The following is a 24,435-nucleotide window of genomic DNA, read 5'->3' as shown; positions in this document are numbered from 1 at the left end:
AACGCCTCCCTCCACACAGTTTGTCACTGAATGTCTGACTGCCTGTTCGAGGCCAGGGCAGGCATTTATAGTGGAAGATAGCGGAGTCCAGAAAGTACGAGAAATAAACGTGACGTATACATGCAGTGAAAGAGGGGCGGGGACGGAGGGAGAGCAGCAGTAGAGTGCATAGTGGGCTGGGTAAGCAGTCGAAGCACACGCTGTAGTAAGAGCAGGCCGGAAAATTTGACAGATGGTAAAGTAGCAATCTTGAAGTAATAAATACGTAGGGGAGCACGTTACACTTTCTGTGAAGCTTGCTTTAATGAGTTGAGGCAGTGCGTGTAGGATGTAATTTTCTTAAATACTTCTTATTGGATACTACTGATCAAAGATAAGTTTTGCAGTATATATTATGGATTGTTATCAAATCAGTGGAGGGTATGTTTACTTTTAAAAGTGTCCTAAATTGTTCTGGAGAATATTGAGGACAGAGGGAGAAAATGTCTTATTTACCAGCCATTTAATATTGAAGTTAAAAATCTCTGCCAGTTAGTAATTGTGAAATTTTATTTAAAATTAATCATAGTTGTTTCACCCTCCTTAAGGGCTTTTATCACTGTAAAATTCTTTTAATCAGTGTCATAACATTTTGACATTCAGTTCAAATGTGAACAAATCTAGGGCAACATTGTTCTCCCCAGAAATTTTCATCAGCCGGGTGGCAGGAATGAGTAACCGGGCAGGGAATACAACGTAAAAGATGAATAGTAAAATGTCAGTTTATTCTCCTCACAGGGCATTACCAATAATATTAGACAGGTAAACATTAACTGCAAAATTGGACTATTTTAGTGTAGAAATGATAGACTTTTGGGTTTATGCTGTTTCAAGAAAACAAGGTGATTTTCTTTACGTTTTGCAGGGAACTTTGCTCTGCGTCTTCAGAAGAAAATCTTGACTGTTTATGAGGAAGACTTCTATTTTAGTGTTATTATCACGAACAAGATATAACTGAGTATTTTAAAAGTCTAGCGTTCTACTTCTCACTCACAATCGCGTAACACTGGTGCTTACCACTCTGTTGCTGTGGAATGCCATACGGGTTTGTGACGTCAGGTGGAATAGAGTGCTTGCATACGATTCCACGCTAATCCACACACCGCTCGCGCACGACACTAAGTGATATTCAATCTAAACATTTAAACTCCGATGTAATTGATACAATTATGCTGACAATAATGAAGAATTATCATTTAAATAAATAGTTTTACAGTATTTAAATTTTAACTTGGAATACTTTGACTCAAATACAGTTGAACCTCCATTACTCGAATTTTCAGTATCTCGAAGTAACTCAGATTTCCCGGCAATTTGTCCTATTCTTCACTTGTATTTATTTCTCTATTACTCGAAATTCGATGACACAAATTTCTCGAAGCAAACATTTCCCCCCTTGAAGGAAAAAATTACTTCGTAACTGAAATTTTGTTCAACATTAACTGTGTAATATGGCATTTGCGGTTTTTGAGGGACAGTTAACAAGTAAAGAGAGGTTTACAGTGATCCTGGGAGCTAATATGATGGAAACCGAAAATCTAAAACTTCTAATGATTGCTGTTGTCGGGAGTGAATTAATTACTGGTCACGTGCGAAAGCAACCCCCGAAGCTACGGATGACAAGCTCCAATTACCAATCTTGGTTGTGTGGTATTGATGAGAAGTTTCAACGTGAAAGTAGAAAAGGTTAACAGTAACAAACAGAAGAGACTTAACAGATGTTTTCCCAAACTGAGTTATGTTTATTGTTTCAGTACTGTATGTACTGTTATCCTGTCTTCTAAAAAGTTACTATAATAAGGGTTATAGTTAAAGTAATGCCATAAAATACAGTTTGTATATTTTTAAATATTGTTAAAAATAATGTATTCAGTATAAGCCCATAGCTACATTGATTCAGTTATGTGCTATACATGTTCAAAAACGGTATTCTCTATATCTCGAAATTTCAATAACTTCAAATAAAATTTAGCTCCCGAGGTGATTTGATATATCGAGGTTCCACCGTATTTGTATTACGTAACTAGCACATAGTCCGCCTCTGTGGTGTAGTGGTTAGTGTGATTAGCTGCCAACCCCCGGAGGCCCGGGTTCTATTCCTGGCTCTGCCACGAAATTTGAAAAGTGGTACGAGGGCTGGAACTGGGTCCACTCAGCCTCAGGAGGTCAACTGAGTAGAGGTGGGTTCGGTTCCCACCTCAGCCATCCTGGAAGTGGTTTTCTGTTGTTTCCCACTTCTCCTCCAGGCAAATGCCGGGATGGTACCTAACTTAAGGCCATGGCCGCTTCCTTCCCTCTTCCTTGTCTATCCCTTTCAATCTTCCCATCCCCACCACGGCCCCTGTTCAGCATAGCAGGTGAGGCCGCCTGGGCGAGGTACTGGTCATTTTCCCCAGTTGTATCCTGTGACCCAATGTCTCACGCTCCAGGACACTGCCCCTGAGGCGGTAGAGGTGGGATCCCTCGCTCAGTCCGAGGGGAAAAACCAACCCTGGAGGGTAAGCAGATTAAAGAACTAGCACATATCTAGGTTATATTAGCCGGTCGGTCTGTAAATCCAGCAGGGCGGTGCACCCATTGAAAAGGTCCTAGGGAGAACACTGGGCAATATAAAGAGTAACCATCATAATCTATAAGTTTCATTTCTGTATTGATTATATTCACAAATATGAAGATTTGAAGCTTCCACCTAATCAATACATATATTTATGTATTATTGTTCTACGGTACCGGTTTCGACCTTGTGAAGGTCATCTTCAGCTGGCAATCATAACATACAATTAAAACATCACAATAAGAATGTCACATGGTATGGGTGAAAACATAGTTATTACAATTGTTCTAGTTTAAATAATCGTCTACAATAACTGATATAATAATTAAAAAGTTTACATTACTATATGTACATGAATGATGTATGTTAAAATAAGTTTTCTTAAATTATAAAGGTGTCACATAGTATGGATAAAAACCTTATCAAATGTTTTTCGTCTTATCTTTGTATACGTTAATCGGTATGAGAGTTAAAACTTTGCACTACTATTATGTGCACAGGTGATATATGTTGAATATACAATATTCTTGAATTGTGAAGTGTCCCATGTTCCACATTAAAATTTATGGCTAGATGAATAAAACATTTTGAAGTACAGATTAATTCTTGCGGCGTGTTGTATATGCGACTATCTTATGTGATCAGCTGTGTTCGTCTACTGGTGGTGTAATAGTATGAATTTCTTGAAGTAATATGAACACCAGTAGACGAACACAGCTGATCATATAACATAGTCGCATATACAACATGCCGCAAGAATTAATCTGTACTTCAAAATGTTTTATTCATCTAGCCATAAATTTTAATGTGGAACAGTGGACACTTCACAATTCAAGAATATTGTATATTTAATATATATCACCTGTGCACATACTAGCAGTGCAAAGTTTTAACTCTCATACCGATTAACATAGACGAAGATAAGACGAAAAACATTTGATAACATTTTTATCCATACTATGTGATACCTTTATAATTTAAGAAAACTTATTTTAACATATATCATTCATGTACATATAGTAATGTTAATTTTTAATTATTATATCAGTTATTGTAGACGATTATTTAAACTAGAACAATTGTAATGACTATGTTTTCACCCATTCCATGTGACATTCTTACTGTGATGTTTTAATTGTATGTTATGATTGTCAGCTGAAGTTGACCTTCACAAGGTCGAAACCGGTACTGTAGAACAATAATATATAAATACTAGCAAGGTACCCGTGCTTCGCTACGGTATTATACTGAAATTTATAAGTGAATGCTTATTGTTTTAGATATATAATCCGCCGTATTTCGCGATCTGACTCGTTTTCTGTGAGAATCCGCAAAATTTCGCATCTGACTCGTTTTCTAATAGATTACGGCAAGTTTCCCCCCATTTTCCAATCTTTCTTTCCAGCAATCGATTTTGTACTTCCCGGGCTAGGTCCAGGTATTCCACCCGATCAGTTGGGTCCCTAAATCTTTGCCATCTTTTCCTATAAGCATTTTTAATATGGATCAAATCCTGAAGGAGATCCGGCGTGGTGTCGTCTTGGGTGCCTTGGCAGTACTGAACCCGCAGCTGGACTGTATTCGTAGTCATTACCAGGCCAGGACCCGTTTCCAGCGCGGTCCGCACAATTTGACGACAGTACAGAACATTATTATTATTATTATTATTATTATTATTATTATTATTATTATTATTATTATTATTAGATGTTCTGGACCCCACAGCAAGATGCAAGACCGCTATTTGGCAGTAAATTACATCTGCTGCCACTGTCATTGTTAGGTAACAATGTGACCAGCACCATTGTAGCGCGTAGGCAAGTGTGCGGGATATCTGGCGATACGAATGAGATACTTCCGTGCATTATTGACCTTATTATAGAGGTGAACAATTAGACGGTCAGTCTCATATCGTTTATTTCAAATGTGTTTAAATTTTGATTTATATGCCATGAGAGTCTACTGTAATGTATGAACATTCTCCGAAGGAAAAGATGGCTGTTGAAAACGAACCTAGAAAAATTAAAAATGATCGGTTTATGATCAAAATAAGTACATCGAAAATCTGCAGCCTGTTTCCAGTCATTCGACAGGGTCAGGAATGGAATGAATAAAGCCTCATCTACCGGCGACAATTGGAATTGTGCCAGCTGCCGAAGCACTCCTCTGGGGCAATGATCGATGAATGACAAATGAAATGAAATGAAAAGAAATATTGGACAGTGTTGCTGGAATGAATGATGACAGGGAAAACCAGGGTATCCGGAGAAAAACCTGTCCCGCCTCCGTTTTGTCCAGCACGAATGTCGCATGGAGTGACCGGGATTTGAACCACGGAACCCAGCTGTGAGAGGGCGGCGCGCTGCCGCCTGAGCAACGGAGGCTCCTTATAAGTACATTATGAACAGTAAAATCAATATTGGTTTCACCTCCTTTTACACCCCACTGCCGTTAAGTTTATTTACCCCCCCCCCCCAAAATTAAAAAGAAGGCGTGTTTCTTTATGTTTAAAAGAGATTCCAAACACCATTGTTCACGTCTATTACCTTCAGTTTTGAGATATAAGTATCCCCATAAGAACAATTCACTTTTTTTCACTTCCTTTCGCACTCCTCACCCCCCCCCCCCCCAAGTGAATTTTCTGGCAAAAGGTACTTGTTTCTTTAATAGTAAAGGATCTTCTAAATACCAACTGTCACAACTCTAACTTCTTCAGTTTTTGATTTATGTGTCCTCATGAAAGGAAATCAATTCCTTTTCACTCCCGCCCACCAGGATGGTTTACCCACCAAAACATGTTTTTCTTTGTTTTTAAAGGAGATCCAAATACCAATTTTCACGTCTGTAACAACTTTAGTTTTTATTGTATTCTCATACAATTAAGTCAATTAATTTTTCAATTCTTTCACCCCCCCTCCCCCTACCTCCTTCATTGGATTTTTCGAGAATACGTGTTTCTTTACTTTTAAAGCAGATTCCAAATATCAAATTTCACGTCTGTAACATCTTCGTTTTTGAGATATCATTAGCCTAATTAAAAGAATTCAACACCATTTTCAGTCACTTTTAACCCCCCCAAGTGGTATTTCTGAAAACTAAAAATACATGTTTCTTTATTTTTAATAGAGGTAAAAAAATACCATTTTTCCCTTCTGTAACATGTTAAGTTTTTTGTGATATACTGTAGACATTCTTATTTTAAAATTTCACCCCTTTTTAGTTCCCCTTAATTGGAATTTCCAAAAACAAATCACCTATGTTTCTTTACATTTACAGGAGATTCCAAATACCCACTTTTTAAGTCTGTAACATTTTAAGTTTCTCAGATATTCTGTAGATATAGTCTTTCAAAAAATTCACCCTAATTTGTCACTCGTATTTAACCGCCATTAACTGGATTTCCCCAAAACAAAAAAAATACGTGTTTATTGTTAAAGGAGATCCCATATACAAATTTTCAGTTCTGTAATATTGTAATGGGTTGGCGGGGTAGATAAATAAATGAGTACAGCACCTGGTAGCAACCTATTTCTAAGATTTATTAACTAAGCACTACCACTACAGATTTACACACACACAGAGATGATAGCCGAGCTTACAAGTTACACAAGTACACTTACACACTTACGGTTCGCGCGCTCTCTCTCTTTAGTTTCTCTTGGGTTCCATCTACAATGACACACACACACACACACACACACACATAGTCATCGATTATTTACAGTACACTCTCTCAGCCACTCAGTCAAACTCGTTAGCGCTGTCACGGTTCACAGCCTACACGTCAGCCTCGCAGGTCGGGATAGTATCCGCTGTTCACTCAACCCGTTGAACTCCGCAGTCTTCACACGTCGTCTCGTAGTGTTCCCTTCTTCGCCGCTCCAGGACACTCCAGGTTCTCCTCCAGCAGCCAGCCTCAAGGGACACACACACACGACATCAGGAAAACAGGAACGAGTCCTCGGCTCCACAGGCAGATACTTCATCAGGCTGCACTTTCTCAGGCCATCACTGACTGCGCTCCAGCGAATTCAATCTCGCTCCCACTCACTCACTAACTAACTCTCACTCTCCAATTCTCACTGACTAACTCTGTAGGCAAGTAACTGCTCTTTTATACCTGCGCCAGCCCTTCTGGAATAGTCCGGATGTTCGATGGATCGAGGGACCTCGCGAAATAGAAGACTCCAGATTAGTCTTCCAGTCGTTTCTGTAGTTCGCTGCGGTACAACCGCAGATAGAAGTGAGAAGGGCCGGCCCAGCATTTGAGTGTTGCTCGGGTATTGGCGCGCTCGAGCGTAAGCGTGGTGGGGCGATGGGTGACGGCCCCGGTGCGTAGCGAGTTAGCATGACGGACCCGACAACCATTACAATATCTTCAGTTTCTGAGATATATGTATCCTCATTAAAGGCATTCAACCCATTATTCACCCTTCTACACCCTGCCTATTGGGATTTACAGAAAACAAAAAATACGTGTTCCTTTAGTTTTAAAGGAGATTCTAAATACCAATTTTTACATCTGTAAACTTTTAAAGTTTTAAGATGTAGACACACTCATTTTAAAAATTCACCCCCCATTAATTGGGTTTTCCAAAAACAAAAAAATATGTGTTTCTTTATTTTTAAAGGAGATCCCAAACACCAATTTTCAGGTCTGTAATATCTTCAGTTTCTGAGATGTAAGTACCGGAATCCTTATTAAAGGCATTCAACCCCTTTTTCACCCCTCCTATTGGGATTTTCCGAAAACGAAAAAAAATTACGTGTTTCCTTTTTTTTTTTTTTAAAGAAGATTCTAAACACCAATTTTTACATCTATAAACTTTTAACGTTTTGAGATATAGTTACACTCATTTTAAAATTTCACCCCCTTAGCGACGGAATATCCAAAAATCCTCTCTTAGCGAGCACCTACATCTTAATATGAATATACCCCCAAAATTTCATTTCTTTATGTCCAGTAGTTTGGGCTCGGCGATGATGAATCAGTCAGTCAGGACAAGTTATTTTATATATATAGATATGTATTGATTAGGTGGAAGCTTCAAATCTTCATATTTCTAAAGAGTAACCAGCAAAATGTGTATACATTTTTGACTAGTTAAGTGGTATCAATAGTAATGTTACTTGCTTTTTCCGCTTTAACTACATTTTTATGGTTTTTGAGACGTCAAGGTGCCAGAATTTTGACCTGCGGGAATTCTTTTACGTGGCAGTAAATCTACTGACACGAGGCTGACGTATTTGAGCACCTTCAAATACCACTGGACTTAGCCAGGACCGAACCTGCCAAGTTGGGCTCAGAAAGCCAGCGTTCTACTATCTGAGCTACTCAGACGGGCAAGTGATATAAACTGATCTGGTTTAAATCCTTCACTCTCCTATTTTAACTGTTTTTGTTTACATTGATTTTTAAATGTTAATAATTTTAAAATACTTTTTTATGGTTATTCTTTGTTATGGTTATTTAAATGTGGTTTGGTGGAAATGTTTACATACATACATACATACATACATACATACATACATACATACATACATACATACATACATACATACATACGCCATTATGACCCTCCTGACCTGGGAGCATTTATTGCTCATGGAGTGCAGAAAGATATACGTGACATGCTGGCATCATGGTATATATAGAGCGGGTCTACATGCTCGCTGTTATCTGTGTCTCCAACGTCAGAATGGAAAGTGGGTGATCCCTCCAAATTTGATAGAGGTCGAATTGTGATGGCACGGCACCTTTGTACCAGCTGAAATAGCACGGCTTGTTGTCTGCTCTCATGTCTGTTGTGAGTATATATTGCGACTGGTGCAACAGTGGCAAACGATGACACGTCATCCAGCTGTGTGTTGATAGTGGCTCATTGATGCCGAGGCCAGAAAAAAAAAAGTTGCATATTGTTCAGAGCAACAGCAGGGCCACAGTTCAAGAAATTGTTCAGAGGTAAAAGTCTAGTGTCCAGGGCAATGTTTCGCAGCACACGATTCAGCGAACATGGGACTGCAGAGTCGAAGACCCAGTCACATCCCAGTTATGACCGCACTCCACTGTCATTACATAAGGTAGGTAAGCTAGGCACAAAATCGAGACTGGACTGTTGATGATTAAAAAAAGGTTGCCTAGTCAAATGAATCCAGAGTCTTGTCTTATCACATAGAGAGCCAAGCATGTGTATGCTGCTTATAATTGGAGGCTATACCAACTGGTTGCACTGTTGGATGGAGACAGGCTCGTGGAGGAGGTGTGATGGTCAGAGTGTATTTTTATGGGACATTCTGGAGCCCATTTTCTGGTACATCAATATCTGACCTTTGTCTGGTTGTTGTTGTTGTTGTTGTTGTTTGAGTCATCAGTCCATAGACTGGTTTGATACAGTTCTCCATGCCACCCTATCCTATGCTAACCTTTTCATTTCTACATAACTACTACATCCTATATCTTCACTAATCTGCTTGTCATATTCGTACCTTGGTCTACCCCTACCGTTCTTACCACCTACACTTCCCTCAAAAACCAACTGGACATGACCTTGGTGTCTTAAGATGTGTCCTATCATTCTATCTCTTCTCGTCAAATTTAGCCAAATTTTTCTCCTCTTACCAGTTCGATTCAATATCCCTTCATTCGTGATTCTATCTACCCATCTCACCTTCAGCATTCTTCTGTAACACCACATTTCAAAAGCTTCTATTCTCTTTCTTTCCGAGCTAGTTATCGCCCATGTTTCACTTCCATACAGTGCCACGCTCCAGACGAAAGTTTTCAAAAACATCTTTCTAATTTCTATATCAATGTTTGATGTGAACAGATTTATTTTCTTAAGAAAGGCCTTCCTTGCTTGTGCTAGTCTGCATTTTATGTCCTCCTTACTTCTACAATCATTAGTTATTTTACTACCCAAGTAACAATGCCATCTACTTCCTTTGCGACTTCATTTCGCAATCTAATATTTCCTGCATCGCCTGACTTTGTTCGACCGCACTCCATTACTTTTCTTTTTGACTTATTTATTTTCATCTTGTATTCCTTCCCCAAGACTTTGTCCATACCATTCAGTAATTTCACCAGATCTTTTGCCTAGTCAGATAAAATAGCAATATCACTGGCAAATCTCAGGGTTTTGATTTCTTCTCCTTGAACTTTGATACCCTTTCAAAATTCCTCTTTGATTTCCTTTATTGCCTGTTCTATGTAAACATTGAAAAGGAGAGGAGATAAACTGCATCCTTGCCTCATTCCTTTCTGGATTGCTGCCTCTTTTTCAAAGCCCTCGATTCTTATCACTGCAGACTGATTTTTGTATAGATTGTAGATAATTCTCCTCTCTCAGTATCTGATCCCGATCAGCTTCAGAATCTCAAACAGCTTGGTCCAATCAACATTATCGAATGCCTTTTCTAGATCTACGAACACCATGTGTGTGGGCTTGTCTTTCTTAATTCTGTTCTTCAAGATCAGACGTAAAGTCAGGATTGCTTCACGTGTTCCCACATTCCTTCTGAAGCCAAATTGATCTTCTCCCAACTCAGCTTCAACTTATCTTTCCATTCTTCTGTAAATAATACGTGTTAAAAATGTTGCAGGCATGAGATACTACTGGTGCGGTAGTTTTCACACTTGTCAGCACCGGCTTTCTTGGGAATAGGTATAACAATGTTCTGCTGAAAATCAGATGGGACTTCTCCTGTATCATACGTCTTGCACACTAAGCGGAATAACCTCTCCATGCTGGTTTCTCCTAAGGCAGTCAGTAATTCTGAGGGTATGTCATCAATTCCTGGTGCCTTGTTCCTACTTATGTCTTTCAAAGCTCTGTCTAATTCTGACCTCAAAATTGGGTCTCCCATGTCATCAGCATCAACAGCGTCTTCTTGTTCCAGAACACTATCATCTACTTCTTTACCTTGATACAACTGTTGGATACGTTCCTACCATCTTTCTGACTTGTCTTCTTTCCCTAGAAGTGGTTTTCCATCTGAGCTTTTAATATTCATACACCTACATTTCCTTTCTCCAAAGGTTTCCTTGATTTTCCTGTATGCAACATGTAGCTTTCGTAGGGCCATGCAACCTTCAACATCCTTACACTTCTCTTTCAGCCATTCTTCTTTAGCAGTCCTGCACTTTTTATCTACTTCATTCTTTATTTGCCTGTATTCTTTTCTGCCCTCCTCATTTTATGCATTCTTGTACTTTCGTCATTGGTCATTCAGGTCTAGTATCTCTTGAGTTATCCATTGTTTCTTAGGTGATCTTTCCTTTCTTCGTAACTTTTCTTCAGCAGCTTTACTGATCTCATTCTTCATGACTGTCCATTCTTCCTCTACTGTACTTCCTTCAGCCTTTTCATTTAGTCCCTATGTTACATGTTCCTTGAAACAATCCCTCACACTGTTTCTTTCAACTTGTCTAAATCCCATCTCTTTGCACTGATTTCTTCAATTTCTTCAACATCAGATGGCATTTCATGACCAACAGGTTGTGATCAGAGTCCTCGTCTGCTCCTGGGAAGGTCTTGCAATCCAACACCTGGTTTCTAAATCTCTGCCTAATCATAATGAAGTCTATTTGATACCTTCCAATATCTCCAGGCCTCGTCCGTGGATACAGCCGTCGTTTGTGGTGATTCGAGCAACTGTTAGCGAGGACTAAATTGTGATCGGTGCAGAATTCAACCAGCCGACTTCCTCTTTCATTCCTTTGTCCAAATCTGAATTTTCCTACTGTATTACCTTCTCTTCCTTGGCCTAGCACTGTATTCCAGTCTCCCATCACAATTAGATTCTCATCCCCTTTTACATCTTTTATCTCTTCATATATTCTTTCGATTTCTTCATCATCCGCTGAACTAGTAGCTATAGATCTGCACTATTGTGGTGGGCATTGGCTTCGTGTCTATCTTGACTGCAATAATCCTTTCACTATGCTGGTCATAGTAGCTTACTTGCTGCCCTATTTTCTTATTCATTATTAAACTTCTGCATTTCCCCTGTTTGATTTTGTGTTGATTATTCTGTAGTCTCCTGACCAGAAATCCTGCTCTTCCTGCCAACGTACTTCACTTATACCAACTACATCTAACTTTAGTCTATCCATCTCCCTTTTCAGATTTTCTAACCTACCACAGCGATTCAAACTTCTAACATTCCACGCTCCAACTCGCAGAATGTCAGTATCCATCTTCCTGATGATTGCCCCCTTTCGTGTAGTCCCCACCCGGGGATCCAAATGGGGGACTATTTTACCTCCGAAATATTTTACCTGGGAGGAAGCCATCATCAGTACATCATTCATACCGAGAGAGCTGCATGGCCTCGGGAGTTCGTTACGGCTGTAGTTTCCCGTTGCTTTCAGCCGTGTAGCAGTATCAACACAGCTAAGCCATGTTAAGTATTATTACAAGACCATATCAGTCAATCATATAGACAGCCGTCCTTGCAACTTCCGAAAGGCTCCTACCCCGCTTTCGATGAACCATTCGTTAGTCTGGTCTCTCAACAGATACCCATCCGATATGATTGCACCTATGGCTCAGCTACCTGCTTTATTGGGACACGCAAGCCTCCTCACCGTGGCAAGGTTACATGGTTCACAGAAGAGGATGTGTCTGGTTTTCTGGGCGTAATTGTGAATCAGGTTCATCCATTCATGTCAGCAGTGTTTCCTGCTTGTGATGGCCACTTCCACCGGGACAGTGCACAATGCCATTCTGCCAGGATTGAAAAGGACTGGTTCGAGAAGCATGACAGTGAATTTGTTTTAATGCTGTGGCCCTTAAATAACCTTGATATGAATCCAATTGAACGTTTGTGGTTCGACTTGAAGAAGCAGGTTTGTGCTACATCAGCACTGCCCCACAGAGTACTACGCCAACTGTAAGACCAGCTGTCATGCTAATTATTATTATTATTATTATTATTATTATTATTATTATTATTATTATTATTATTATGATTATGATTAACAACTGCATCACAATTGGTAAAAATGAGAATAATCTCTTGCAATTGGGAAATATCCCCGTGGCAGTGGTAACTTGCAGTAGTGTGATAATAAAGTAAAGTTAAAACGTAATTACCCAACAACAACTACAGCAAGAGTACAAAAGCATTTCCATGGAAAGATAATATTACAAGAAAAACTACTAGTTTAACATTCTAAATCCAGCATCATCATATACAAATTCACACACAACTTACAGTAAGTATTTCCAGTGCTTAACACTACAGCTTACAATATTATAGGTTGACCTTCCTACTAGCTTAACATTTCAAGTCATAATATAGTAAAGTTAAAACATAATTACCTAACAACAACAACAACAAGCAATTTCATGGAAAGAATATATTATGAGAAATACTACTAGTTTAACATTCTAAATCCAGCAGAAAATCACAAATTCTGTGTCCGTCATTACAACTTTTACCTTGCACATTACACTAGCACTATATAAATAATGTTACTGGCTTTATGTCGTACTAACTACTTTTATGGTTTACGGAGACGCCGAGGTGCCGGAATTTAGTCCCGCAGCAGTTCTTTTACGTGCCAGTAAATCTACCGACACAAGGCTGACTTATTTGAACACCTTCAAGTACGACCGGACTGAGCCAGATTCAAACCTACCAAGTTGGGGTCAGAAGGTCAGCAGTCATCTGTCTAAGCCACTCAGCCCGGCCATACTAGCACTAATGATCTTAAATGTTTTGATACCGGAAGGGAATCTATCAAAGACTGCTGTAGGTAATTTATTCCAATTCCTAATGGTCCTGTTTATGAAGGAAAACTTGCACACATCTGTATGGTGGTTTCTGGCCCTAATTTTATGCTTGTGATCATTTCTCGATAAGTACGAGTGGGGTTCCAACCTATTCCTGATACTGCTCCAGGCAGCCCATCCCGTGTAGCTCTTATAAGGACCACACAGCCGAGCCCTAGTTCTTCTGGATTCAAGACTTTCCCAATTAATGGTATTCCTCCTATTCCCACTAAATAAACGCACTGCTCTTCTTTGAACTTTTTCTAGGGAATTTATTAAATCTATCCTGTATGGATCCCAGCATGCAGATCCATATTCTGGCACCAGAATTAGCTTTCTTGAGATTCTGCATAATAAAATTTAAGGATCTCCAGGATTTCTTTACTACATTTTCCACTTGCTCTGACCAGTTTTAAGTCTTTTCTAATAGTAACACCTAAATCCTTAAAACTATCAATTTCAACAACACTCCCCCCCAGTTCATAATCCCTCTTTCCTTCTTTTCTTTTCTTTTTTACTGAAACACAATTTCTTGCTTTTTCCCACTGTGGATTTTCATTTGATTTTCACGCTCCCATTTTTCAATTGTATCTAAATCCTGCTGAAGCAATAGTTCGTCCTCCTCTGTCTTTATCTCTTTGTGTATGACGCAATCATCGCAAAGAGGTGCACTTCTAATTTTATCGAATCTGGCATATCATTCATGAAACGTATGAAAAGAATTGGCACCGTTTATTGGAGATGATAGTGTTTCTCCCACGTGCACCCTCTGAGGTCTTTTGTTGAGTTCTCGTATCCATTTCACCACTCTTATGTCAATGTCCGTATGCACTAATTTGTTAAGGAGAATGTCATGTGGCACAAGATCGAATGCCTTAGCAAAATCAATTACTACTGCATCATTCCTTGACCCATTGTCGTGTTTATCCGATATATCTTGACCTAGGGAACAGAGCTGGCTTTTGCAGGAGAAACCTTCCCTAAAACATGCTGCCCTTTAAATATCATTCCAGAAGAGTCCCATTTTAACCTCAAATAATCTACTATTAATGGCTCCATTTGTTTGCATACGATTGGTGTCCAACTTACCGGTTTGTGGTTATTCAAGTCGTTCTTGTCACCCCCTTTGTGAATAGGAACTACAGTGGCCAATTTCCAGTCGTCTGGAACCTTCATGTTGTTCAGTGATATATTAAAGGTTCTTACTAAGTATGGTAGGATCGCTTCACCCTCCCCCTCCCCCGGATCGCTTCACCCTCCCCCTTCCCCCGTGCTGAGTTTTAAAAAAATATCTGTAGGTATAATACTTACAAAGGCAGATTGTCATAAGGAGTTGTAATTCTTGCGGCTCTTACATTTGTGCAGACAATAAACCCCGGTATTTCGTATAGATATCCATTCGAACTATCACATAGTTAATAGTTCATTCAATTAAATAACATGGTACACCTGTAGACTTCGATTTAAAAAGAAGTTAAAGAGAATACACGGTATTTCACTGGATAATTACTCAACAGTCTTTGGATTGTTGACGATTGTCAGCTGCATTCCGACGAGATCAAAGAGTAGATGGTAGTTTTGTAAACAAATATAAGAATCAGCTGATGACTGTATTCCGATAATTTGCAGTTCTAAGACCCCGATATACTTCGTACTTTGCACCTTCGTTTATTCATCAAGTAAAAGTTAATGATCAATAATCAAATTCCTATATCCCAGTAATATTGCAATTAAAGTCCCCAATGTAGTTTTGACAGAAGTTTTTCTTTTTTTAATAAATGTAGACACCTCTTATTTTTCAGCATTTAAGGACAGTTTTATTCTCCATCCCGCACAGTAGGGAATATAACAGTAATCCACCAGCTGTAAAAATCATATAACCACATTTCAGTTGAGAATTGTAGTGTAGATACAGTATATTAGATAGTATCTTGCCTGCTTTATCCGTGTGTATCTATTAGAGCATAGTAGGATAAGAATAGTGCTAATAATAATCTTTCTACATATTTAGCTTCGTTGGTAAACTTTGAGTAGTGCTCGCGAATTTCAAAATTGCAATTTTCATTTCTATTTGTGGTTTGTAATAACATATTGCAATTGGTATAGATCTGTACGTAGTTTAAAATTATTGTAGTGCGTTTTAGTATCTTATAAGAAATGAGTGTGCTTATTCTCATCATCATCATTGATTTTTCCGCTCCAGCAAACCAGTGTTTACGAACCTCTTCCAGTTTGTCCTGTCCATCCACAGCTGATGTTCTACCTTTTGCTGCCAATTTACATCACTTTTGGCAAGGTCTTTGAAAATTTGCTTTTTCCAACTATCACGTGGCCTCCCTCTGGGCCTCTTACCTAATTGGAGCCATCCTTCTAATATTTCTATACCAACGAAATCTGCTTAATTCTAAGGTTTCTAACAGGCTCCTGTCCAATCCAAGTTGTTGTCGAATACCTTCATTCCTTATTTTGTCTCTCCTTGTCTTTTGCAGACATGACCGAAGGAACTTCATTTCAGTAAAAACATTCACACCTTAAAGAAGTATTCAATTCTCCATTACAGTTTGATGTATAAAATCAAAATTTCACAGGTTGGTTGCTCTTACATCCTAGATGTTAAATAAGATAGGGTTTACAACATTCAAATTCTTCCGTACGGGGTTCAAATGAGTGCCAGATCAGAAGATAAATAATCATTCCCTCAAAACCGTTTGACATACGAACTGGGAGTATATTTTACAGGCTCAGTTGACAGTGGACTCTCTAAAATGTAAAACTTTGAAAACTTTCAGTTTAAAACTGTAGTGACCGGGCGAGTAGGCCATGAGGTTAGGGGTGCGCAGCTGTGAGCTTGCATCCGGGAGATAGTGGGTTCGAGCCCCACTGTCGGCAGCCCTGAAGATGGTTTTCCGTGTATTCCCATTTTCACACCAGGCAACTGCTGGGGCTGTACCTTAAGGCCATGGCCGCTTCCTTCCCAGTCCTAGTCCTTTCCTCTCCCATCGTTGCTATAAGACCTATCTGTGTCGATGCAACGTAAAGCAAGTAGGAAAAAAAAAAAAAAAAAAAAAGAGAGAGAAGTGAAGCACGGGTATCTTGCTAGTTTTATATAAAGATATAGGCTACAGAACATTGTAATGCCATGAGCAACCAACATAAGTATTCTGAAAATTCTGAAATTGTAAAATTCTATGTAATGAAAAAAATGGCCTTTTGCTCAATATTTTACAGAACATCTACATTAACATTGATCAATACAAGAATCCACCATATAATTTAAATGAAATACATGAAAGAAGAAATATACTAATGGAAACTTTTACGCCAGTTATTTGCTAACAGTACTAAAACAAAAATAAGTCCCGCCCACAACATTCAAGAACCACACCCTTCCGTACACTCACGCAACACACTCTGCCCCTTCCTGCACAAATTTTTTTCCACTGCAACAGCAGTAACCATATCACACCGATAAGAAAACAGCAGTTGAGAGGCAGGCTCCAAAAACAGTTCCAGGACAGTTAGGCCTAATGGTTAAAATGTAAGTTAACACAGTATGTATGATTTGAACATTAACTTTCTTTCCTGATGTGATTTATTCTATTTTTTTTCATTCCCATTACAGATGACACTTATTTGACGGTTTCACTCACTAGAATGAAAAATATTACAACATAAAGTCGCCCAATACATACTCCAATGTATATGTAGATCCAAGATGTACCAGCAGCATACTATTCAACCATAGAAGAGTGGTGGGATTTTAATTCATTTTAATAGTCCTTATAAATTACAACTAGAAATTATTTTACACCATACAATGTTATGTATTATTGCTATTAAGGTTTTTTACATGATTTTAAGTATTCCAAAATAATGACTACAGTGTGTACATATACACATACTTTAATCTGAAGACAAAAAGGCTGTGCCTTACAATGTTATGTATTATAGCACTAATATAGTTTTTTACTGGACTGTAAATATTCTAAATAATAATGTTTATTCAGGCATTTTATACATGTATATTTATTTTAATCTTATAATATTGAATTAATATGGGTCACTGAAGATCACTCATAAGTAGTCAAACCATGTCTGAATCACATAGTATATCAATACCTTTTAATTTTCCATCTTCCTAAGCAGTCCTACTAATCTGTTTGACTATTTAGGACTTTGCATCCAAAGGCTTGCCATCAAAGGCCTTCATTTTTCTTGACAGGAGAAATATAGACAGCGTCAATGTTATCTGAATTCACTGAGTCATCATCTTCTACTTCTTCTGAGATAGCTACGAGTTCTGCCACAGTTAGTGTTTTCTGGTTGATGTGACACATGTCGGAAAACAATGAAATCCTAATATAAATACGAAAGATGTTATACATAATTCCACAGCAAATCGGCACACAATTACAGTTTCATGCTTCCTCACTGCACTACAAACACACACTTCAACAATGAAGGAAGGAACAGAGTTACAAGTACAGTCAAGTGAGCAGTCTATGAATAAGGAATACATACTTGTTAATCCCAAAGTTGCGTAAATGCAACATTATTGTAAATTTCAAAATGAGGCTTCACGTGATAGATTCATTGTGTGAAAAAGACCTATTGTCTTACAAGTATGTCTATAAAACTTGAATATATAAAAATAGACACAAAATATCTATTCTATTTCTGAAAAGAAAATTCAGAACTCAACCTGGTTAGATGTTGTGATTTTCTTCAATCATAAAAAGTTCAGAAAAAAATGCCATTACATGTATTTAGCGTAGACAACTGGATCAACAATATTTCTAGGATGTTCCTTCAATATATCGATGCTTAAAATTAAAATTCACTGCAACCTTAAGTCGGGACAAGGACAAAAATAAAATGTTGCGTTAACGCATCGTTGGGTCTTAATGGGCCTTAAGTGGTGCTTTATATTGCCCAAACATCATGGGACCTAGTAACGGCTCAGAACATAACAGAATAGTGGAGAAAATTGTGTGTTGATATCGAAGAGCTCACCGATGATTTTTATGGGTTCACTGACGAAGATGAACATGAAGGACTGATCATCGAAGATATCGTATAAGACTATTGAAAATAACATTCATTTTGCAGAAGTGGGCAAAAGTAACTTTGGCTTCATACTGATGATGTGCTGCCTGGGCATCATATTTTGAGTGTGATGATATAGTAACTAAAAGCATGTGTGGGAGCTCTGCAGTCAGCTGTGTAATGACGAGTGAATGTGTGTGGGTGTGGAAGAAGGTGCACCACAATTGATCATATACCGTTTCAGACAACACTGGAGTTGGAGGAGGAAGAGAATGTGGATTTTTAAGACATTCTTGTAATTAGAAAGCTTAGAATGGACATAAAGAAGAAAATGCAGGGTCTATGTTATAAACCCAGACCATCCTAGCAGCGTTTCTACGCTTGGAGACCTAAGCAGCTGTACAGGAGGTGCACGCATAGTTCTTGACCTTGTACGGAGTGTGCACGTGTTCATTCTAGCATCAGTAGTCGGTCTGACTCTGAGCTGTTAGCACGGTGATAGTTATCATTGCAACACTGTATTTTTGTATGTGAAAGTTATTTTAAGTACGAGTCTGCTCGATGGGTACGCAATTCATTTGTTCAGCAAATTCCTGTTGAAGTGCCACCCTCACAGCACAGATTCATGTAATATATATATATAAAATAAGAGTTTTGTCTGTACATGCTCATAATTTGAAAAGAATGATATTTCTGTATTGGACTTGTCCACCGTAACAAGGAAATGCATTTTTAAATTTTCTGTTATCTCTGTGTATATCTCTGTATGTACGAAGGGCGCACTATATTGTTTTACGCTTTATTTTTTGTGCCCAAATTGGAGTACATTACACATCAGTTGTTACGTCCACCTTCTCAACATAATCTCGTTGTAACTGTATGTACTTTTGCCATCGATGCGTCGGTCTCTCCAGACCTTCCTGAAACCATTCCTTCGGAGTGCTGCATACCCATGCCTTGACAGCTGTGTCCAGTTCTGCAAAATTCACGAAACGGCAGCCACGCTTTGGTGGTGGACTGCCCCTATGCTTCCATTGCATCGATTGTTGTTTCGTATGTGGCTCATGATAATGGAGCCATATCTCATCACCAGTCACAAGCCTAGCCATAAAGTCGGCTGAATCTCGACCATGGCGTTGCAAAACTTCCCTGCACACGTCCACACGCCTCTGCTTTTTGTCTGCAGGCAAGAGTCTAGGCACCCATATGGATGACACCTTCCCCAGGTGTAAGTGGCCATGCACAATCCGCTGCAGGGTGTTTTGGCTAATTTCCATGGCTGCCTCCATTTCCGTAAATATGATGCATTTATTTCCTTGGATGGCCTGTTGAACCCGGGCAATGTTGGCTGGTGTTGACACTGTCACATTCCTTCCAGAACTGGTTCCCTTGTCCACAATGCTCGCCTAGTTTTCCAACCGTCCACCCAGTTGTAAACTGTTTTCCGTGATGGCGCATGTCCTCCACAGACTTTCACCAAGCGCCGATGAATTTCTTTCCATAGGAACCAATTTGTATAGCACTGTCCCTGATGGTTGCTTTCCATGTTGTCTGCTCCTACGCTGACAGTGTTACCAAATAGCTATGACAAGTGCATTCGTTGGCCCCTGTACGTGTGCTGCTACCAAACGGTGGAACAAGACACTAGTTTCATGTCACCACCTTCAAAAGTGAAATGTGAACCATACCCGGATGTAGAAAAAATAAAGTGTAAAACAATATAGTACGCCCCTCGTATGTATGTACGTTACGTGCATCACGAGAAAATGGCTGAAGATACTTTAATGAAAATCGGTATGTAAAGTCGGGGAATGAGCCTCTACACTCTAGGCTATAAATCATTTTATTCTGGCTGAGTGAAATGGTAGTTTAGGGGAAGGCTTAAAATTTATTTCTCAAATATTTATGTTATTAGTGATCCTTTCGATAAATACATACTGCATAACCAAAGTTGTATAGAATTCAGTTTCTAATCATTTATGTCTTATACATTTTTACTGTACCGGCTATGATAACAGATATTCTTGAATTTGTATTTTTGTTGCTAAGTCCATATCAACGTCGAGCCACGAGAAAATGGGTAAACAGAATTTAATGGAAATTGGTATGCAGAGTTGAGGAATAAGAAATTACAGTCTAGGCCATAAGTAATTTTATTCACCGTCTATGAAGTGGTAGTTTAGGGAAGGTACCTAAAATTTAATTTTTAGATACTTATGTTATTGGTCCTATTGAAAAGTACTACATAAGAAAAGTTATAGAGAATACAATTTCCAATAATTTATGTTTTGTTCAGTTTAACCGTACCGACTATGTTAAGAGTGGTATTTCAGAGTTGGAAGAAAACTGAGTGTGAAAGCCTACAATATCGAAAGCTCTTAAAATTGATGAACAATAACATTACATTGACCACTGTTTGTTGTGATGTTCCTTGTTTCTTTTGCTGCCACTCATCCCCAATAGATGGGATTACTGCTGCGTACTGACTATAACAGCCTGCATGAATATTGGCATGAAATAGCTGGGGAGTTTGATAACTTTCTTCTTTAGCATGCCATTCCTCTGGTTCATACATTTTCTGATACTGCTGTTATGTAATACACTGATCCATCATAGTATTCCAGTTATTTGATCCCTACTATGAGGCGCTGATTGGAATGAGCAGTGTTCACACTTAATGGCTGTCTGCGGCCTGGTTATTACAGCTCTACAGTAGAGTACTGTTCATTAAAAGTTTTGTTAACCTTTCAAGCGGTAATGACTGAATAAATCATCACAGCTGCATGGCTTCCTAAGTGGCCATGACAGAATATTCCGTCATCACATTGTAAATGTCTTTCGGCGATGAGTATGAAGAATTATTCCATCGTAAGACCCGAGATCTCTTTTCTTTGTGCATGTATGTTAGTTTCGAGCTTTGGCTACAGCATCACTCTCCTAAAACCATGTGACCGGGTGAAATGCTTTCATTCCATGCCCAGGTGGCAGCCGGCCAGTACCGGCCGCCAGACTGCTGAGAGTGGTTGATAGTACATTATGGCAGGTACAAGCTGAGCTCAGAAACGTCTGCGAGAAGAACTATTTGATTTATTACACTGTGACGATTCGGGGAGTGATGTATCATCTGATAGTGAGACTAATGTTGAAATGTCAGGAGATAGCGAGTACCATGGTGAAAGGGACTCAAGTGAACATAAGAGAGGTAGCTTAAAGGGTCCACCTTTTCAATACAAATGAATGTTATAATGGTTAAGTTACAATATATTTACTTGGGACTAGTTTCAATGCTTTCACTATTTTATTCCCCATTTTACTCACATTTAAGCATAATGTTATAATATTTTGTGTATTGTATATGTTTGTATATACGTACCTATGCTTGTTCTCACATTTTGGCTGAAGATGGCGCTAAACAGCGTTGAAACTAGCTCCAAGTAAATCTGTTTTAACTTAACCATTATAACATTCATTTGTCTTGAAAAGATGTACCCTTTAAGTTACCCCTCTTACATTCTCATTTCAATATGGTTATAAGATGAAATTCTTAAATTTAAGTTAAATCAAGTGAACATGATGGTAGCACTAGCGGTGGTATTCAGCTTGGTGTAGGGACAAAGGTAGGGTCTGAATGGCCGAGATTTACATTTACGGTGCAACCTGGACTAAATATACAAATTGAAGACGTAAATAATCCACTAGAATATTTTCAATTGTTTTATCACTCCTGAATTAGCGGAACTAATAAGTACTGAAACCATCCGGTATGCTCAACAGTTTTTAGAAAACACACCGACCTTGAAAGTATATTCGAGAGTGAATCAGTGGCTGACACGAATAAAGATGAAATTATGACTTTACTTGCATTCTTTCTCTTGCAAGGCATTCATCAGTTACCTGACAACAAGAGCTACATTTCTCGTAGACAGATATTGGAGACCCCAATATTTTTGGAGCTGTTCTCTGGAAGAAAATTTCATCTCCTCAAATTCTTACACTTTGTCGATAACGAAGCATACGATGAAGCCACATGTGCTCCGAAGAAACTCTACAAATTGAAACCTATTCTGACCCACTTGAATAGCAGATTCCGAAGTGTGTACACACCCGAAAACAATGTGCCCGTAGACGAGTCTCTGTATGTCGTAAAAGGGACGTTTGTCATGAAAAGTTTTCATACTTCCTAAGCGTTCAAGATTCGGTATATCATATCATTTGAACTGTGTGAATCCATGTCTGGTTATGCGTGGAATTTCTTGATGTATGTAGGAAAGGACACCCAGTTTGATGACTCTGAAAAATGAACCATATAGATCAAAAGTAGTTTCCCGTTGCTTTCCTCAATGAGACAGGTTCTCTTTCATTGCCCTTGGCACTGCAATCATTTTAATAGCTTGATAGTGAGACTTTGTTTTTTTTAACCCAATGAAAATACCCGACCAATTAAAAGTATCTCATCGTAAGTTCCCGTTGCTTTCCTTAGCGAGCCAGACGCCTTGCCCTTCATACTGTGATAATTTTTGACAGCTTTATACATAGTCTATACTTTTTGAACCTGATAAAAATATTATACTACACAAGAGTATCGGGCTATATGTTACTTCCCAGTACTTTATGGAAAATGTGCCACTGTGTTAGTAGCTACTCGTAAGAAATGTTCCCCTTGAAAGGTTAAAAGTGAGAAAACGTGTGATTTTTCATTTGATCGAGTATTTCATATGATAGCATTGCTTTTAATTGCGACATGTCTACTACGTCATTGTAATCACCTATGTTGATTTCATTTGGGAAAACCACAGGGGTTATTAAAAGGCACATGGAAAGTGAGTGTCTGCCATTATAATGAAAACATTCCAACTTGATTGTGACTGATGGTAGGCAAGAAGGCCTACCATTGTAATGAAAATTCCCTAACCCAGTCTTCACATGAGAAAAGACTTATGGTGACTTCCCCATCGCGTTTCTGGGGTAACGTTAAGAGCTATGCAATTTAATACAATCTTACTCACAACGTGTACACTGCCCAACCTAGAATTCTGTATACAATGTAGAATTCCATAGCAAAGCACGGGTACATCAGCTAGTTGTAAATAAATTTGAATCTACTGGCTCAGTGCTCGATAATAAACATTCGTGCACACAAACAGTTTTAACAGAGGAAAAGCTAGATGACACTGGTGCGAATCTTGATTGGTCACCGAATAAATCACTCACAAAATTACCTCAAGAAGTAGGGGTTTTGGTTTCTTCTGCAAACAGAGCTACAAAGCTGTTGCATAACAAACCGTACAGGTTTACACGGGCCCATGGTATAAAACCTGCTGATCCAGCCACAAGAGTGAGGTATTGTGTGTGGTGTCTTGCATCATTGAATGATTGTTTATTCGACCCTCAGCTTGTGTTCTTTCCGGTTGAGGCTTGGTATCATCGTAATGGTCGTGTGAACAATCATAACACTTGCTACTGGTGTGCAGAAAATGCTAATGGTGTTTATGAAGTCCCTCATTTATGAAGGATGACTCTTCCAGCATCTTTTATAAGGTAAGATTTCATATAAGTTTGTATACATGCTTAAAACAGGGCGGCTGCGCATGACGTAAGTTGGGCTGAGGCAGCTGTTGTAGCGCAGAGTACAAACACCGCGTGCTCAATCTAGGTTCATAAGAGAGACCCTGTACATTTTAGGAGGTACAGATAAAATAAGATTTTTTAAAATCAGTCAGACAACACTATGTATGTTTAATTTATTCTTGTTCTACTAGTAATTTATGCAAATATTTATTATTATTGTTGTTGCATTGACTACCTGTAAATATTTTGGTTTTTAAGTGGGATTGATGTATTCTATGGTTTAGGTGGTTTTAAGTCCATTAAAATTGACGATAATGGTTTATAAACTTCTTTGGATTAATTGTTCATTATGGTCCATCCATTAAGATGGATAATCAAGGTTCTACTGAAATTGGTTAACACGACCCATAGAATTACAGATCATACACATCTGGATCGGTCCTGGTATTT

The 24,435-nt window shown here is 38.7% G+C and overlaps 1 protein-coding gene across 6 annotated transcripts in view; it reads left to right on the top strand.

Annotated features, from left to right (window-relative positions):
- LOC136862890 (spermatogenesis associated 6-like protein) overlaps positions 1-24,435 on the top strand; it is a 220,983-nt gene that overhangs the window by 15,471 nt on the left and 181,077 nt on the right. The window lies entirely within an intron of this gene.

Source organism: Anabrus simplex, chromosome 2 (assembly GCF_040414725.1).
Source record: "Anabrus simplex isolate iqAnaSimp1 chromosome 2, ASM4041472v1, whole genome shotgun sequence".
Lineage (NCBI taxonomy): Eukaryota > Metazoa > Arthropoda > Insecta > Orthoptera > Tettigoniidae > Anabrus > Anabrus simplex.
The sequence above is the reverse complement of the archived record's forward strand: the minus strand, read 5'-3'. Positions and strand labels throughout refer to the sequence as shown.